The sequence below is a fragment of the Cydia amplana genome, chromosome 15, assembly GCF_948474715.1.
Source record: "Cydia amplana chromosome 15, ilCydAmpl1.1, whole genome shotgun sequence".
Classification (NCBI taxonomy): domain Eukaryota; kingdom Metazoa; phylum Arthropoda; class Insecta; order Lepidoptera; family Tortricidae; genus Cydia; species Cydia amplana.
Genome location: NC_086083.1, coordinates 12,686,213 through 12,706,570, shown reverse-complemented (window position 1 = coordinate 12,706,570; position 20,358 = coordinate 12,686,213). Strand labels below are relative to the sequence as shown.

General features: G+C 36.5%; 1 protein-coding gene across 1 annotated transcript in view; it reads right to left on the bottom strand.

Moving 5' to 3' along the window:
- The window catches only part of LOC134654881 (carbonic anhydrase-related protein 10-like), a 47,468-nt gene extending 27,364 nt beyond the window's left edge, over nt 1-20,104 (bottom strand). The window contains exon 1 of the mRNA XM_063510342.1: nt 19,634-20,104. The gene's annotated coding sequence lies outside the window, so the exon portion shown is untranslated. The remainder of the gene's footprint in view (nt 1-19,633) is intronic.
- Nucleotides 20,105-20,358: the final 254 nt, after the last annotated feature.

Genomic DNA, 20,358 nt, shown 5'->3' with positions numbered 1-20,358 from the left:
CCCGAAGAATCTTTTTTGTTAAGGAAACAAGGTGCCCGATTCAGATGTAATAACTTGATATGGTTTTGATCTTATTTTGATACGAACTTGAAGATTACTTACGCTGATTGGTGCATGCGAAATGAAGTGAGTCGTGCGCCAATCACCAAGATGATCGTCAATGTCGTATAAAAACCGTATCAAATTGGTAAATCTGAATCGTCTCCAAGGTCATGGATAGTATAGTGGTAGGTTGTAACATTTGAATACACTTTATATATGTTTACTTTCAAGTTAGCCTAGTTGGTAGTGAAAATGCTTATACGAATCCGGTGGACCTGGGTTCGCGTTCTGGTTAGGGAAATTTTTGTAATGAACTTTGGTTCTTGATCCCAAGTTATATAAATATAGATTATTATATAGAGAATATAGACAGTCTACAATCCTGCACTAAGTATAAGTTTTCTGTTTGACCCATTGGTTGACTGGTAGAGAATGCCTTAAGGCATTAAGTCCGCCATTTGTACAATTTTTATCGTGAAATAAAGTTTAAATAAATAAATAAAATTATTTCAGAATGTCGTTTTAAAATGAAACCGTAGGAAACTTCGATTGTATGGCGGCGGCCTGTGACGTAAGGATGACTCACATTGGACCGGGCCGTGTCCGGCCCGGAACTTCCGGCGCTTACTTCTCTATGACGATGACAGGTGATCACTTAATGCTTTCTATAAAAAACGAAGCTCCGGAAGCTACGGCCCGGACGCGGCCCGGTCTAAAGGGACCCACTGATTAACAGTCAGTATTGGCAGAACAGTATTGGCCTGTCAGTTAGAACAAAAAGTTGACAGTTCCGAACAACAGACCAGGGATGTTGCGAACATCCGCATTCGCATCCGCAACCGCGGAACTTCCGCATTATTTTCAACATCCGCATCTGCATCCGCATCCGCATAAAATCGATGCGGAGCTTATGCGGATGCGGATGTCGAACAAGTCGGTACAGGAACGTCTTAGCGGCGGTGTAAGTGCTAGGTATTTTCGTTCATTTCCTATAACGAAATCGTCTAGATCCAGAAAAGTCGGCCAAGAAACTATTTATTAAATATAATGCACCTATATTCTTACTCAAATCTAAACGTTTAATTTTTTTTTAAATTTAAATTTTTAAATAAAAAAATATTTGATATTTTCTAAGTACCTAATATTGACATCCGCATCCGCATCCGCATCCGCGGATGTGAGCCTTAAATATCCGCATCCGCGGATGTCAAAAAATCTGCATCCGCAACATCCCTGCAACAGACAGGCCAATACCGTCCGGCGGACTGGTAATCAGTGGGCCCCTTAACGTGAGTTATTCTTTAATCGTCTAGTATTTTGCAAATGCGTTGGCATTGACCTGCAAATCGATAAGCAAGTGAACAAGCTACATCACCAACAATAACATTTCGGTCCCCCCGACGCCAGCGCGGCGGGCGCCAGTCTGTCTGCACCCGTATCCGTACCCCGGGAGAATTGGGACAGATACTTTCTTGTACGCTAAAATTGTTGGAAACTGCACTCGGTTGGCGCTTGTGCAATTTATCGGGGACGTCGACTTCGTATCCAAAATTTAGCTTCAAAGAGCAGCGAACGTAGTATCGAGTGCGTCCACAGGTCAAAAATAAATAGATAAAGTATCATTCTATGGAACTTGCTAACTATGTAAACAAACCGCCATATTAAAATTGACTCTGAATGTCAATTTACTAGTGACTTTTGTTTACATACAGGGTGGCCAACTTCTCTAAGTTAAGGTAATAAAATGGCGGCAAAAAAAAGTTGTATACCTCTGTATACAACTTTTTTTTGCCGCCATTTTATTTGGGCGGTAAATATGACAGTTATCGCATAAAAATTCGTTTGTGTAGATACGGCAAATTTATTATGGAACGTTTTACGACGGAAGAACGTGTTTTAATCATTAAAAACAATAGAAACATTAAAAATAACGTTTCCCGGTCGATTAATTTCGAGAAACGGTGACATTGACTGGCCCCCAAGATCGCCTGATTTAACAGCTCCTGACTTTTTTCTGTGGGGCTATCTAAAGGGACGTGTCTATGCTAATAGGCCAACGAACCTTCAGCAATTAAAACAAAATATTCGAAACACTGTCGCTGAGATAACGCCAGAAATGTGTGAAAAAGTGATGAAAAACGCGATGAAAAGGGTTCGCATCTGCCATGCTGCTGGTGGACATTTGTCTGACATTAATTTTCCATGTGTAATTGCTGACCCTACATATTATATTTAACAAGGAATACTTAATATTTTTTATGTTTTATAGAATAAAATTTCAAAAATAAAGTGTATACCTCTTATTTGGCCACCCTGTAGTTAGCAAGTTCCATAGAATGACATTTTAAATAAATATTGGACATTTTAACCGTAGTTAATTAGCTTAAATAAAAATGCCTGTCAAAAATCAAATCGCGACCAAATACGGAATGATGTCAATCGTAATTTAAATCGCATTGATATGTTGCGATTACATTATTTTATACCCACCCATCGTACGTGCTAAACAGCTTTTTGTATACGTGCGTTTATTTTAATGCCTTATTTTTTGAGTCTTCTGTTCTGAAAACCCGTTATCTACATTTCTCATACGGAATCCCATTATAAGAAATCCGTATAGAACATATTATAAGATATCGTAACATGAAAAACGCCTTTTGATAAGAATGGCTCATTAAATGTGAACTTGTTTCCAACAGAAAAAGTTAAGAAATGTAGAAATAATAAATCTTAACCGACTTACGCCATTTTAATGTTTATTTTTAGCGTAGTAAAGATCAAAACGCGTTGCGTGGTCGTTAAAAGTATTCCTCGCAACCGGAAGTAAACAGCGGTTGGTAGACAAAGCTCGTTCTGCACCGGAAGTGGGTGTATCTGCAAGTTACGTTACTTGTTAATGCAATACAAGTGTTTTTCCACCCTATTGTTTAGTTTAGACTTGGGCAATCTAAAAGATAAGATCCAGTATGCTCTTTCTCTGACGATGGTTACAGTTAGTTTGATAGCATTTTTACCTAAAGCGATACGATATCAACCTGTCAGTTAAACGCAAAAGGTGACAGTTCCGAAAAACTAGGCAGATATCGTCCGGCGAACTGCTAATCTGTGGGCCCCTTTAGAAGCAGGCTGTCCTGTTTGAATCTCAGTAAAAGTAACTATGAAAGGATTTCCGGCTGAACTTCAAAATGCCGATGCCGTGCTGTAATGAAATCGGACGACGGAGAACGGATGTAGTGCGTAACTTACCATAGATTAGAAAATTTACGGCTACAACGGACCATATTTTCACGGGTTCGGATCGGATTCGGATCGGACGTAGTGCGAAACCGCTCTTACGAAACGTTAAATTGAATATAAATGTCTCGATGAAATGACCCACTTTATTAACATTTGTCTGCTGCAATATTGCGGTGCGACATTACTGCCTACTCCATTGCTGCCGCAAATGTCAAAATCTATGATGCCACCCGGATTTGCAATGCAGTCGGCAGTGATATCGCGTCGCAATACTGCAGCAGTAATGCTGTAGCAGTCTGAATACGGACAGTACCTTTATTGAACAGCGTGCATGCGATCACTGCCTTGGCCTACTTTCCGTAACCAAATATCACATTAATTATGTATCTATTGTGCTCGAATGCATAATTAACTGATAAATTATGTGTAATTAAGACACTTTAACATAACATTAGGTGTGTAAATCGGTGCCACTTTTCATTCCAGCTGTTTTAATATATTGAAAATATTCCTCCGTAATACAATACGGGGTCCGTATGAGAAAAATTAGCTATATACTTATGGAAAAAACCTTTTTGTTGTGTTATTTGATTTGACCAAGTCCGATAAATATATATTCAATTAACTACTTTACCGTTGTAGTACATTTCAAAAACTTATATACTAATTAACATATAATAATATGTTCCTACATTATAATTATATAGATACAAGAGTTTATTACATTATATGGGCATCTCTATTTTAAAGTTGTACGTTGTATCCTCAACTTCCGTGTTAGAATTGGGAATTTTCATATAATACTTACTTAGAAACTGGGGTAATAGGTTTTCTGACTATATTTACCTATGTCGAAATGCTATCGTAGTTGCAAGCTACCGCGAGTTACAATGTCCACTTATTAACTATGTGCCAAAACTAAGTATCCATTCCATAAAAGCTGAGGGGTAGCTGTCGGGTCATTGACCTCGCGGCGCCAAAACGTCGCGACTGCCGGAATGTATCTATCGCAGATAAGGGTGCTTTCAAAATGGGGGTGTGACGTCATATTATTCATATTACAACAACCAACAGATGACGCTGGAGAGCCTGTTTGTCGTACAGTCAGCATCAATAGTAATAGATGAAACAACAAGCCAAAAGATCTGCCACAGTCTACCTAATTGTTTCTACATACATATACTTAGAGACATAATATTTCTTCTTGTTACGTAATTAGAGAATGGACACTTTTGACGGGTAGTTAGATTAATTTGAGAAAGACTGTACTTTCTATCAATATTAGTGTTTTTTTTTAAACTAGATACTAGGTAAATGCTTCAGTAGAAAAACGTGAACGCTCCCGACTCATTCATCAGTCGGCACTAGTAAATTACTATGGATGGGGCCCGAGGGACGCGACACTAGTTTAATGCCTTAACACAACCACTGAATAGTGAATAGCACTAACTACATAGAGGGCAACTATCTAGGTATACTAATGTATCACATAAGGTCAATACGGTTAAGTGTAGTTGTGGGGTAAGTGTAACTGGGCGCGTAGTCAACGTGTCAATCGTTAACGCTCCGTAGCGTATCGTAGTTTATCTCTCTTTATCACTCTTCCCCAATAGTGCGACAGTGACAGTTGCGTTTCGTGTTGGCTACGCACCCTGGCCTTCATACCGGGGCCTGTTTTTGGTCGGTTTTCACATCCGATATCGGATCGGACAAAAAAACAACAATTAAATCAATAAAAAAAAATGCGATATTTTAAATTAAGTTACTATTTTAAATTAATTTTTTTATGTTTCAAAGCCTTGTCAGTTGTGAGCCATGTCGCTTGAAATACATAATTACATTACAATATGCAACGCTCGAAGCCCTCGCTTCGCCCGGTGTGTTCTTTTTGACAACCTACATTGGCTACATTACTATTAGTATGCAAAAACTGCCCCGAATGAATAAGGTCAAAATTCAAAATTCTATTTCACCCTTAAATTTAAAAATAACCGCTACATTTAACCTCGTTTACCGTAATGCGCCCCGCGTCACCGAAATCACCGTATGTGAACTGCGCTCTTTTGTCAAACAAGTCTTTTTGTACTGTAAAATGGTGGAGGGACAAAGGCGTATGTTACATTAGAGGAAATTAGATAGCGACCGCAGGAAGTGTTGTGTAGACGACAAAAATACTGATGAAATTAAACTGGGGCCTTATTCAGACACGAGCAGTTGATGCCAATATAATTTCAATTTAATGTAAATGTTGTTAAATGATATGCGTTGCTTTCACACTCATTAGAAGCAAGTAGGTACCTATTCTAAAATGTTGATCTGCTTTGCTGCTTATTGATATTTCAATATTTGATTGGCAAGAATTAAAAAAGCTTGCTTAATAAAAAATAAATTGAAACTAGACAGGTACGTAAATACTGGAGATGGAAATACGGGAAAGTTAAAAATTCAAACATGACACCCAGCTACCTATATCGATTTATCGAGTTTATACGGCCCAAAAATACGTTGTCATAAAGTATTTAGGAATATTTTTTATAGTTACCTAATTTGCCTACCTACTCAGACGCAAACTTGTGTTAAAATTATCAATAATATGCCGCAGTAAACCTACATTTCATTGCATACGTAATAATTAAGAGTCAAAATCGTTAAAACTGCTTTTGACAGTTTATTTACTTAATCCTTGTAAGTATTGCTCGTTCAATGGTAAAGAAAAACTCGTCTAATTATAGTTATCGATTCAGATTAGCACAAAGCCACAGATACGTCACAGTACGGTCTGCAAGTACTCAGTGACTCAATGCTCACAAGGGGGAACATATCGGATTCCCGCAAACGAAATACAAATAAATGTCGCCTACTGTTACACCGGTTTGATCATAATAGTTATTATTGGTATTTTTTGGACATCACTGGCATGAAATTTAATTTATGGCATGACATGTATGGTTGTTGTCGCCGCGCCGCTATATCTATCAATTTCCTTTAGATAATAATAATGTTGAAGTTATGTGTATTACTGAACATTGGCTGAAACATGGACAGTTTTTTTTGATTTTGTTAACTTTAAATTAGTCAGTTTTTTTGCTAGAAAGTCTGCTGTTCATGGTGGTTCCCTGATAATTGTTAAAAATTGCATGAAATCTAAAGAGCGTAAAGATATTGTAAATTATTCCATAGAAAGAGTTATAGAAATTTCCTGTGTAGAATTAGAAAAATATATTATTGTTTGTGTTTATAGACCACCATCAGCTGACTTCAGCACATTTGAAACTACGTACAATGGAAAGTGTGCTGAAGTTAGTATGTAAGGGCCAAAAACATGTTATAGTCTGTGGAGATTTTAATGTTAACTTGCTCGAGTCCTCTAGTAATACTCTTAAAATGCTGTGTTTGTTTAAATCATTCAATTTATTTAACTTGTTTCTTGAACCTACCCGGGTAGGGGTAACTAGTGCAACATGTCTGGATAATATATTTTGTAATTGTGAATGTATAGATAAGCAAATATTTAACTGTTTTCATTCTGATCATAGCGGTCAAAGGGCTGTTTTCTTAAGCGATATTCATGATACTCCACAAACAATAACATACAGACCCATTACTAGTAGTCGCTTGGAATCATTCAAAAATGAAATTCAAAAAAATCTCTGTATGTTACCATTTTCACATTATAACTGTAATAGCCTGTATGAAGATGTTTTTAGTGTAATTCTTTATCATTTTAATCAAAATTTCAAGGAGAAAACTATTAGTGGGTCAAAAACAAAAACTAGAACAAAGTTTAGTGAATGGGCTACTGCAGGCATTTATAAAAGTAGAAAAAGGCTTTATGAACTTTATGGTGAGAGAGAGCTGAACAAAAATTCTGATTTCCAGGACTATGTAAGGAACTACTCAAAAATCTTCAAGAGAGTGTGTGTAACAGCCAAGACAAACTATACAAGTTCTAAACTGAAAGTGTCGGACAACAAAGTGAAGACAACATGGAATATTATAAATAGGGAAGCTGGTAAATGTAAATCACGCGATTGTCAAGTCAACATTGTCTCGGATAAACAACTTACCATGTCAAACAACGATGTTGCCTCGGCATTCGAAGATTATTTTTCTAAAATAGCTATTAATACCACGAAATGTCTACATTCATCTTCGTCTCGAGCTCATTCCTTACTTTGCGCTAATGTTAAGAAATGTAATATTAACTTTGAGTTTATATTGTTAAAATATTGTTTATATTATTAAATATTGTTAAAACATTCAAGTCACTCAATTTAAAGAAAACGGAAGATTTATGGGGAACATCAGTTCGAGTCATTAGTCATGTCATAGACGTAATAGCGCCTTACTTAGCCGTAATTTATAATATTTCAATTTCACAAGGCGTCTTTCCAGATCTTATGAAATATAGTAAAGTCATTCCTCTTTTTAAATCTGGTGACTCGAGTAATATGGCTAATTTCCGACCAATATCAATACTTCCTGTACTAAGTAAAGTTTTTGAAAAATTAATGTTAAATGATCTACTGGGTCACTTCAACAGACATACTTTACTTACAAGCAATCAGTTTGGTTTCACAAAGGGCCGTTCCACGACCGATGCTGCTTCGGTACTCATTAAACATATTTATAATATTTGGGAAAATTCTTGTGATGCAATTGGCATATTTTGTGATCTTTCTAAAGCATTTGATTGTGTGGATCATGGAACGCTCATTTTGAAATTAGAACACTATGGTCTGTCAGAAAATGCCCTAAACTTTATGTCTTCTTACCTTAGCAATAGAACACAAACAGTTGTTGTAAACAAAACCCAGTCTAGCGGAGCTGTAGTCCAATTAGGAGTGCCGCAAGGTTCTATTTTGGGTCCATTCCTGTTTTTGGTTTATATAAATGATTTGCCATGTATAGTAGAAAATCTTTGTGAAATAATTCTTTTTGCTGATGACACATCATTACTTTTTAAGGTTGATCGGAAATCTACCGATTATAGTGTAATTAACAGCACACTCGTTAATGTACTTAACTGGTTTACTATGAACAATTTGCTTCTTAATGCTAAGAAAACCAAATGTATTAGATTTTCTTTGCCGAATGTTAAACCAGTCGATACTAAAATACTTTTGAATAATGAATGCTTAGAGATGGTAGATAAAGCTCTGTTTCTTAGTTTAACATTGGACAAAAATCTACAATGGAGTCCTCATATCGGAACACTAGCTAACAAATTAAGTTCGGCCGCTTACGCCGTGAGGAGAATTAGACAACTGACTAATGTTGAAACAGCTCGCCTTGTTTATTATAGTTATTTTCATAGTGTAATGTCATATGGTATTCTGGTTTGGGGCAAAGCAGCTGACATACAGACTATATTTGTCTTACAAAAGAGAGCCATTCGTTCTATATATAACTTAAGAGCGCGTGAATCATTAAGAGAACTTTTCAAAGAAATTAATATTTTAACTGTAGCTTCCCAATACATATATGATAGTATTATTTATGTTATTAAGAATCTAGACTCCTTCACTAAGAATTCTGATGTCCATAACTTTAACACTAGAAATAGAAATAAGCTTGCTATCAGAAAGTTTCGTGTCCGTAAAGTACAAAAGTCATTCGTTGGGCAATGCATTCATTTTTATAACAAGTTACCTGAGAATGCTTTAAGATTACCCTTTCCAGCTCTTAAGAATTACTTAAAAAAGTCATTGATGTTAAAAGCTTATTACAGAGTCGAGGACTACTTGACAGACAAACATGCATGGTCCAAACCAGAAACTAACTAATAAAAAGTAGTAGCAATTAAAAACATTGTATTATGTATAGAGTTATAGGTGACACAGCTCAGGTAAGCAGGAAAGCACATCAAATATTATATGTTGGTAATTAATAATAATCAATCAGATTTATATAATATGTTTTCCCATTTCTTTTAATAACTTTATTTTCTTTTCCTTTTGTAAGAATTTGATATGTTTTCTGAAAGAGCTACGATTTTGTATGATTCCATGTACATATGTATATTTTCTAAATCAAATTTCTATTACACCTTATGTGTATAATTGCATGAATTCTATAGTAATTTAAATTGTATTTTTTCCCTTATTTTCTCGTAATGCATGTTAATTATAAGATGTAATTATTTTTGAAAAGATGTGTCCCGCCGAGTTTGTTGCCGGTCCCATATTGGGATACCCTCCTCCAATTGAGGGGGGATTTAAATCTTCTCGGGGCAGAGGTGTAGGGTTGGAGCCGGTCTACCTAGCTTTATTTGACGTTCATAAGCGCATTGTAATTATGCCTACTTGAATAAACTATCTTTTATCTTATCTTTATCTTTATCTTGATAAAATAAGTGTCGATCGCCGCTGCATTACAGCCGTCATTATGACGTGAAGGGGTAAAAAACCGGCCAAGTGCGAGTCGGACTCGCGCACGGAGGGTTCCGCACCATCAACAAAAAATAGTGCTAAACAAGCAAAAAAACGGTCACCCATCCAAGTACTGACCCCGCCCGACGTTGCTTAACTTCGGTCAAAAATCACGTTTGTTGTATGGGAGCCCCACTTAAATCTTTATTGTATTCTGTTTTTAGTATTTGTTGTTATAGCGGCAACAGAAATACATCATCTGTGAAAATTTCAACTGTCTAGCTATCACGGTTCGTGAGATACAGCCTGGTGACAGACGGACGGACGGACGGACAGCGAAGTCTTAGTAATAGGGTCCCGTTTTTACCCTTTGAGTACGGAACCCTAAAAAAGGTATTTTTTTTGCTGAATTTTATTTGAATAGGAACCAACTTAATTAGACTAATATAAATCTTTGTCTTACCTACTTTAAAAGGTCATCCTCAAAAAATATGTCTGCGGTCTAATTACCGCGACCAATACAAAATGTATGAAAAGAGTCGTAGCAATGCAACCGCAGACATATACTCAGAGAATGAATACCCATTTATTTAAAATACCAAATTCCTTTTTTTTTACAAGAAGGCAAAATCCAGTACATTGTGAGTGTCAGCCGACCAGTGAGTTAATTTAGCTGAGTGGATTTGCCATTGTCAACGCTTGTTTATCGTCGGCCGACCGACTAATGGTATTAAACTTGAGGAACAACGCCGCTCTTTAATAAACTTATTCACATGAATAGTGAGAATGTGTGGGTATGTAGCTTTGTTGCTTTGAATAGTTGTAGTATTCTTGTCGCAAAAATAGGCCATAGGTACCTATTCTAAGTAGCCAAACTTGTTTTCTAGAATAGCGTGAAGTTAACATTTCGCATGCACCAATCAGCGTGAGTGGTCTTCAAGGTCATATAATAAGATCTAAACCGTAACAAGTTGTTAAATCTGAGTAGAACTCCTAGTAAAAAAAAAATCTAACACTGAGTTAAAATACTATCCATCTAAATACTATTAATTTTCCGTACAGTCAGTAGCAGAAGTTTCCTAAGCGGGCGAGGTGTTCAAAATAACCTTGACACGCTCTTATTCTTTTAACAATAAAGTCGCGTCAAACTCATTTTGAACACCTGGCCCGCAACTATTGTTGCGGGCCAGGTGTTCAAGGCCGGGCAAGGTGTTGTATTGCTGACTGTACAATCAAAGCGAAACTCAAAGTGTACTTATTCTGTCTTATTATGTGCTCTGAACCCACTTAAATCTGTGTAAATACGAGCCTAAAGCATCATACATTCCTAATTTCTTTTAGTCTAGCTACAATCTTTCCCGCATTCAATTTTCGTTCTTCCAAAATGCCGTATCTCCATACAACTTTCGTAATGACATACTGTGTTTTGACTTTAGGCGGCATTGTATGCTCTAGGGTAGTGAATAAGCCAGATTCACAGATTAAATACGAATAACTAAAGCAGACAAAACATGAAAGCCGCTATCTCGGCGCGGCGTAAGTAAAACACCATTTACAAATAAATTCAGTTTACATACACGTTGTATACGGAACTTTTTTAAATTGACTTCCAACATAAGTAGGTACCTAATTTTTGTGATGTTAACACTACCATGCATTTTTTTTTCAGAGTTGGTATAGTATAGATACTAGAAAATTGTTAATTATATCATCTCCCGATTCTCCCGCGCGGTCTCTAGTATAACGACTATTATAATTAGTATGGGCTTGTACATATGTGTATGATTATTTTACCATTTTGCTCATTTCCTAAACAAATCATGTTAATTACTCATGCTGACCGTTTAAATCAAGGTGAACTATCATCGCGAGGAACGAATTCATGATAGTTCACCATTGTTCTACACTATATTGTGCTTAAAAAATTATGCTAATATAATTGTTACTGTTTTCCTATTCAACATGTCTATTTGTTTGTTTTTCTTTTATCGTTTTTGTATTCTTGTATGTGTGTGGCAATAAATAATTCTTATTCTTATTCTTAATTGCAGATCATGGACAAGCGCCCGCTAATCAAAATTCGGGAACAAATTTTTACTGGCGTATCTGTTGTAGGTATTACATAATCCGTGGCAGAAGCAGCACAGCTTAATATTGCACACTCTAATTATCCTGGATTACGGCGTTACACCTCCGTCTGAGATACCGTGAGATTGCTCCCGCTGAATTAATAAGCATCGGGTCGTGTAGGAGGTAAAAACTATGGTAAGAGATAGGTAATTTTGGAGTATGGAAACTGGAGCCAATAAGTATATGGAGGGGCCAATAACTAAAGCAGTCACCCTATAGATTCATAGGTCATCATCATCTTCCTCGCGTTGTCCCGGCATTTTGCCACGGCTCATGGGAGCCTGGGGTCCGCTTGGCAACTAATCCCAGTAATTGGCGTGGGCACTAGTTTTTACGAAAGCGACTACCATCTGACCTTCCAACCCAGAGGGTAAACCAGGCCCATATTGGGATTAGTCCGGTTTCCTCACGATGTTTTCCTTCACCGAAAAGCGACTGGTAAATATCAAATGATATTTCGTACATAAGTTCCGAAAAACTCATTGGTACGAGCGGGGGTTCGAACCCGCGACCTCCGGATTGCAAGTCGCACGCTCTTACCGCTAGGACACCAGCGCTTCATTAACCATAGGTATGGTACATAAATACTTGTATACTTACTTATGAATAATTCCGGGAAGAACAAATATCCGTGATGAACACACAAATAAAGGATGACTCACGCTAGACCACGCCGGAGCCGGGCCGGAGCTTCCGGGCGCTTCGTTTTCTATGGAAAGCACCACGTTATCACCGATCAGCGGTTATAGAAAATTACATGTCTGGCGCCTCGGCCCGGGCGCGGCCCGGTCTAACGTGAATCATCCTTAAATGCCCTTACCCGGATTCGAACCCAGGACCTCCGGCTTTATAGGGGGTCTCTACCAACTAGGCTAGGAAGCCGTTGTTGGTTGGCCGTTTTTTTTTAATTTTCCGAACGTACCACTGTTACCACGCAGTCTTTTGTTTGTGTTAAACATAATTAATCGCCACACAATGACTCCGCAAAAGCCGTTGTTTTAAGAACGGATGAAAAGCCATTTATAACGCATTAATTAATACTAATGATGTTATACAAAACGACCAAATGAGACAGCATGACTCGCCTTTATGCTAGTGATCTGTTTTAGTTAGAGCTTCAGGCTATTTATTGACCGAGCGAAAGCAAAGTCTCAGTCTCAACCTCGGTAAAAATGCTTTCGTACGTACCTATGTCTGACCGGCTGTTTACTTCTGCAGGTCACAATTTTTCTCTTTCAAGCCTTTTAAACCTTCCTCAAGAATCACTTTATCGATAGGTAAAAACCGCATGAAAATCCGTCCAGTAGTTTTTGAGTTTATCGCGAAAATACAAACACACAAACAAACAGACGCGGCGGGGGACTTTGTTTTATAAGGTAGTGATAGTGACTACGTATTGAATTTGTGGACCATAATAGTTACTATACTATGACTACTCAACTATAGTCCTATCCTGTACTAACAACTGTATATGTATAGTACTGTAGAGGACTATAGTTGAGTGGTTTTACGGTAATATTTAGCCAGGTGTTTACTCAAAAAGGGTAAAATTAATCCTGTGTTCGAGGGTTGACTATTAACCCTGTTTACACCCCATTTGAGACAATATCATTACAAAAGGAAGTATGTTGTAGCCTATAATTTTCCTGATTATTTGGGAGGATCTGCTGTTATATGTATAATGTTGGATAACCTTTGTTTAGGTACTGAAATTTTTTAGAAAATGCTAATTTAAGCGCTGTACTTTTGAACTTGTTGACTTTCAATTGCTTATTAAAGGCCCCAATGTGATGGTTAGCCACACTTATCCCGCAACCACATTTACCGGTACCTATTGACCTTATCTACGAGTATTACAACACATTATCTTTCTAGATCTACAGGCCAATTCAAACGTACATTGACAGTAAAATTATATTTGAATCATATTATTTAGTAATCGTGCGATTACGAGCGAAATACACAATAAATAATAAATAAATAAATAATAAAATGCATTTATTTCAGACTAATACACTTATTAATAGTTTGTTAGTAACAAGAGAATACTTAAATAACTATACATATTAGTATAGTATGGCTCTTCTGAGGTGAACTTTTCGCTTCGAACCTTAATCTTTCAAACAAAGGCCATTGTCTCTAGTATCGCAAAACCGCTTGCTCCCGACTTAGCACGTGCCAGTACAACATTCATATTGAAAAACAACCGGTATCGTCATAGTATTAAGGTTCAAATTTAATGTCACTGACATTCTAGATATTACGTTTTGGTAGTGTAGGACGATAGACCGCCCCGAAGCGATACGGCACTCATATTATTTTGATACTTAGTGTGGTGTTAAAAATGAAACCCGGTTATTTATGATAAAGCGTTGTATATTTGTTATATAACAAAATCTAAGGTAACAATGTAAATTTAAGATTAATAAGTTTAACATAGGTATAATCAACATTTTTCCGTGTAGGTATATAAACAGTTATACGTACTACTAGATAAAATCGTGTCATAAAAAATCAGATATAATCAATTTCTTTCTTATATTATAACCGACCTTTCTTCTGACCGTTGACACGTGACGTTTTGTTAGAAAAGCTGTACGCTTCAAAGCTCCACGTTTGCCTTATCAGTGTTTTTATTGTCACTATGCGTCGGCATCACATCAGAGGTGCTAATTTCACAGTATGGTTATTTTAAAGATAAGAAAAAATAACAATGCTTGCAGCTGCACCTTTGTAAATTATTACATTTACCAACGCAAGCTAATAATTTAAATAAAACAATATAATAAATAACCACGTTTCATTTTTAACACCACACTAAGTATCAAAATAATATGAGCGCCGTATCGCTTCGGGCGGTTTATCGTCCTACACTACCAAAACGTAATATCTAGAATATCAGTGACATTAAATTTGAACCTTAATACTATGACGATACCGGTTGTTTTTCAATATGAATATTGTACTGGCACGTGCTAAGTCGGGAGCAAGCGGTTTTGCGATAATAGAGACAATGGCCTTTGTTTGAAAGATTAAGGTTCGAAGCGAAAAGTTCACCTCAGAAGAGCCGTACTATACCTAAACCTAAGTGAAGCGAGGACCAGTGCCTGACCAGGCCACTGTCCCACCACCCCGCTACTACTATACTCAGGAGGACAAGATAATATTATACCTAAATAACATGATCCAAATATCATTCTAATGTCAATGTACGTTCAAATTGGCCTGTTACTTTTTATACCTACAGTCCTACCTAATCTTAAAAACTTACTAAATCATATATGTATTAAAAACCGTTTCAAAAGCGTTTCATAAAACCGTCAAAATACCTAGTTCACTTATCTTATGAACAAAGTTCAAACACACGCCCGAAGTGTTAAAGAAAAAGAAAATTTAATCCAGAAGCCATAACTTTGGTTAAAAGAGTACTCTTACAAAGAACCTTCTGCCATGACTACGTCAAAAAGTTCCTCCTATCTTCGCGATGGCGATGAGCGAAGAATTTCAAATGCGGTAGTATTTTATTCTCAAATAGAACTTCTACACCAGAAGAACATGGAATATTTTTATTTTAAACTAGCAACCCGCCCCGGCTTCGCACGGGTTACATAAAACCTTAACAAATTATACACCTACAGCGGTATTCGGAAAACAAGATCCGTTCTAGACTAGAGAACGATACGATATGTACTAGATACGTTGTAGTTTAGATTTCAACTATGTAGTTCTCTTTTGCAGCTCAATTCGGGCAACAAATGTCACTATTACGTTAAAATATCGTTTTTTTATTTATTTATTTATTTAACACAAATTATTATTAAGTATCTTGGTGATGTCTAATAGACATCTAATAGATGTCTAGTTCAAAATACGAATCGGGCCCCTAATCTTTCCTCAAAAATCACTCTATTGATAGCTGAAAACCGCATGAAAATCCGTTCAGTCGTTTTTGAGTTTATCGCGAACATACATACACACAGACAGACGCGGCGGGGGACTTTGTTGTATAAGGTGTAGTGATCTAGCGTATCTTAACCTATTAAGTATAGGTTTCTTGTACTAAATAGAAAATAGCAGTATTAGGTAGTAATACCACAGTTATACAATGTTTATACCTAAGTACGCCTATCAAATGTCAATAGTGCGACCAAAATTGGAACCATGTCGAGTGTCATAGGAAGTATTGAATTATACTACGTAAATTATAACCACAACATTACACAAAATATACTTAATATAATAAATAAATATAACCACCCACGGACGATGGAATGAAAGTCATCATCGCTACAGTATCGCCGGCAAAAGAGACTCATTTTATCAAGGAAATTTATAAATATAATTACAGCGGCGACAACGACGCCGCAACCGTACAGTCGCCATCAGATATATTGGAGCGGCCAAGGTGCTCACAAATATCTGCTCACGCGTCTATTATCAAGGCGTTAGAGTGCTTGTTCAGATATTGTGAACACCATGGCCGCTCCGATATATCTGATGGCGACTGTACAAGTAATTCTCTATTCTAATTAGGTTGCCCTTTTAAAAACCTTCGAATATCATGTTTATGAACGTTAAAAGCGTAGGTATAATTTTTTAACGAAAACCATGAATCTAGTATTTTAACAGGATCAGGGTTGGGGGGAAATGACCGAACGTGATAGTCTCATGTATTTTTCAGTAGGAGTAGCAGCGAAAGCGATATTCTAGTTTTTCCTTGTCACAGTCTTACATTTTTTTTTATTCCCCACCATAAGTATGGATTATGGTGGGGTGGGCAACAAATAAATTCGACCAATCATAGTGTCGCATTGCCTATATTTTGTCCCTCATGGATACACGCTTATACCATATCCGTATAGCGTATAGGATCCTACCATCTACGGTTAAAAGCGTAGGTAAGTATAAAAAATGAAACGAAAACCCACGCAATGCCACATCCATCCTCAGACACATTATGCGTCATATCGTTTTAAGTTTTTCCATGAAATTGAGTGCGGGGTTTAATAAAACGTCTTTCACCTCCGCAAACAATATGCCAACTTTCACTGTTTGTCTGCACGTGAGGGGTTTTTATAGTTTAAGGATAGGTAACATTGCTAAAGCTTTTGGAGAAGAAAAATGCAGGTGGGAATTTGCACATGTGTACAAGCAATTTGAAAATATAGTCTGGCTAACCATTCGTTACCTACTTAAAATAGTAGAAAATAAAATATATTCGTACGTAAAAAAGGCAACTGTCAATTTATATCCATGACAGTGGTTCCTAAAAGATTTGCATTCCGGAAGTATTTATTCCGCGTTGCTCTGTAGTAATAGGAATCCACAGTTATACGAAAAACTTCAAAATTAAAAAATAATGAATGGTCCCTATTCATCTTATCTCTCACATTCTCTTGTCGTATGAAATCTAGAAGGGCGCCATCTACAATTAGCTTTGTAACTTTTTATTTTTGCTCGTCAAGTCGGCTGAAGTTAGTCGTCAGATTGTGTCAGATTAGCATATTTTAAAAGTGCTCGCACCTGCCAGCCGTGAAGTTGGTAAGACTCGAGCTGTCTGCGGTTTACACAGTTGGCCTGTTACAGTATGTCAGATTGAATACATTCAGGTATGAGTTGGAGTTAGTATTTCCTGTGGATCTCGTAAAAACTTTAAAGCGTACTTTTCTTCCTGGGCCCTTATAGGCATGTTCAAACCTACTACATTTTAATTCGTATAATAAAGTTGTTTATTGAGGCAGATTTAAGTAAAAATATTGAAAATCTGTGGGGCCGCAATAAGCAAAAGTCTTCCTCCTGCCCTTATTCCACGTTATGTAAGGTCGGCGGTCGGCACAACATGTTTTTCTCTTCCATTCTCCTCTACCTTGCGTCACCTCAGCACTCACTCTTTTCTTTCTCATATCCTCTTTCACACAATCCGTCCATCGTTTTTTGGGTCTTCCGTCCGCTTTCTGTCCATTTCGCAAACGTTCCTTCTAATTCTGGATACTAGTTACATTTTTGAAACATTTTATGTCTCTGTTTGAACCAATGGTTGACTGGTAGAGAATGCCTTTTGACATTAAGTCCGCCATTTGTACATTTTTCTTTGTTAGTGCAATAAAGTTTAAATAAATAAATACATAATATATTATTTCGAATTTTAGAGATACAAGGTTACCTGCTGTTTATGTTTCCACTAGGTACCCACCGCGTTTGCGTCTCTCTTCCCGGGTGTTAACTCTCAAATTATCATACCGCTGAAATTAGTTTGTAGAGTATTATTAATTAAGGTACATCGATGGACCTTATTACAAGAGGCATAAGGCCCACCGCTGTTCAGTTAACAGTGTGGGCGACGGTACCACTTTTATTAGGTATTAAAAATTGTTATACAAATAAAATAGAGTGAGTGGAAGTTTTGTATGTAAAACTAGCAAAAGTAGTTTGATTTTGACTATAAAAGAGAAATAAATTAAAAAACATTGTGGGATATTAGAGAAAAAACAACGGGTTGCACTCCGGGAGTGCCGGCAGAAGTGAAAACTCAATGACTAGGTAGTGCAAAATGTCTGTAGCACTATGTATAATTGAGGTTAACGCCATCTAGCGTTATTAGTTATTTAAATCAATAAAGAGAAACTCAATGACATTGTAACAGTTTTTCGATCAGGTCACGTGTCCGTCTTACGTCTTACGAATCTTACCTCTCGCGAGTTTAACATTTTTTCCCCATCACAAAAGTGCACAGCGTCGCTAAAGAAGTTTTCACTTCAAAAAACTATATTAAACTAAGTATGCGTTTTTTAATCAATATAGAAAAAATAAAAACGTGTTCTTAAAAATGATTTCGGCAGAATGGGTTGTATTGTTAACTATAACATAATTATGTATAATTAAATTATACTATTTGTGTTATATGACAATTAAGGCTAATTAATTTCATGCTGTGGAAGTGGGTAATCGAGTTATATTTTTTATTTTATTATTCATTTATACTAACGACAAAAAAGTAGGTACTCTTTTAATATTTCGATGATTATAATTGTCCTCATCTTTACATCTAAAGAATAGTTCTTTTTAAGACTTAAAATTTTACGCTTAACTTAAATTCTAAGTTTATATTAAGTCTTTGATCCAAGTTCGTACGAACTTCCCACCGAAGCAAACGGCAAGGGAGCTAGAAGTCGGAACTCTTAACAATAATAAGTTAGAATTCTGTCCTGTGCACAGAAATACGTATCTAATGTGAATTTCTAAAAGACATATGACCTTTTACACTTGAACGAACACGCTAGAACTCGAAGCAGTAAGTTTTCGAAGTTGCACAAATAATTGATTTATTTAGTTCTGCATTTCAATGTATTTTAGAGTGAAATATTGAATTCAGTTCACCTTGCACTAGTTGCAGTGGGCATAATATATATTATGATCACCTATTTAGATCACTAAATACAATTTTCGGTTCCAATAAAATTCCGTATAAGCTCTCTAATTTTTCGAGCTTTAACTCATTAATCAATATGAGTAGTTTATTACGATTAAGAACATCGTTAACATCGTTACATCATCAATTAAATTGTATTCATTGAAAGTTTTAACTGGGTAGCTTTAATAATCTCCAACTTTTGAGATTTTTGAACAGAACCTTAAAAAAAGTCCATTCGTAGGTACCATTTACGTATTTTGGTAATGAGATGTTGCAGTTTTTAAGCGGTATTTGTCCTAGGAGAAATATTTCGGTGTCCAGGATTTTTTTCATTGCCTATCCTTATTTATTTGAAAATTTACCGGCCTTTTTAAACAAAATGCAATATTCCCTTATTTTTTATCTTTACCAGCTTTAAATTCAATAAACAATGACAACTCACCCTTCAAAACAAGCACACACTCAATATTCACTTTGCAAAATCAAAAATTCTCACTTTCACCTTCAGATTACACTTACGTTAAAGTTTTCCGTAATTTTTAGCGACAAGCGACAGCTTTTCCCAAACACAGCCACCCGCGCGAATGCTCGCGGTCAACTAACTTGCCAGCCTGTCTCCACTTTCACGAAATGAACTGAAAGGTCCCACTCAGAAACGAAAGAGCTTTAAGCAATTTTTTTGATAAGATATTCTCAAACTTATCGAGATGTGAAAAGATTCATTTTTACTTGTGCTCGATATTGTTGATCGTAGTACTTCGTTGTTTGTTTGGGAGGGTCGCAGAGGCGGGAATGAGTGTGTCGAAAAAAAAACGAAGCCAACCACGACTCAGTGAGTTAAGGCTTTGGGGCGGGTATTCACTGAATATCTTTAATTAAAACGGCAACTTTGCTTCCGATGTAATGAGTTCAAGTTGCAAAAATCTGAAGGACGAAGTGGCGTTGAAAACTAATGAGTGTAAATACCTACCAACTGAAGTACCCGGGCTTTCATGAAGTTTTGTTTCTAGCTACTTTTTTCAGTACAAGTTTTACGTGAGTTATTCGAGTTCGAGACTTACTTTTAGAAGTTCTAAAAGTATGGTTCAAATGTTTATTTCAGTACTTTGTAAGTGATTCAAAATAATAAAAATCGATACAGACTTTTATTACCTTACTAAAGAGGTC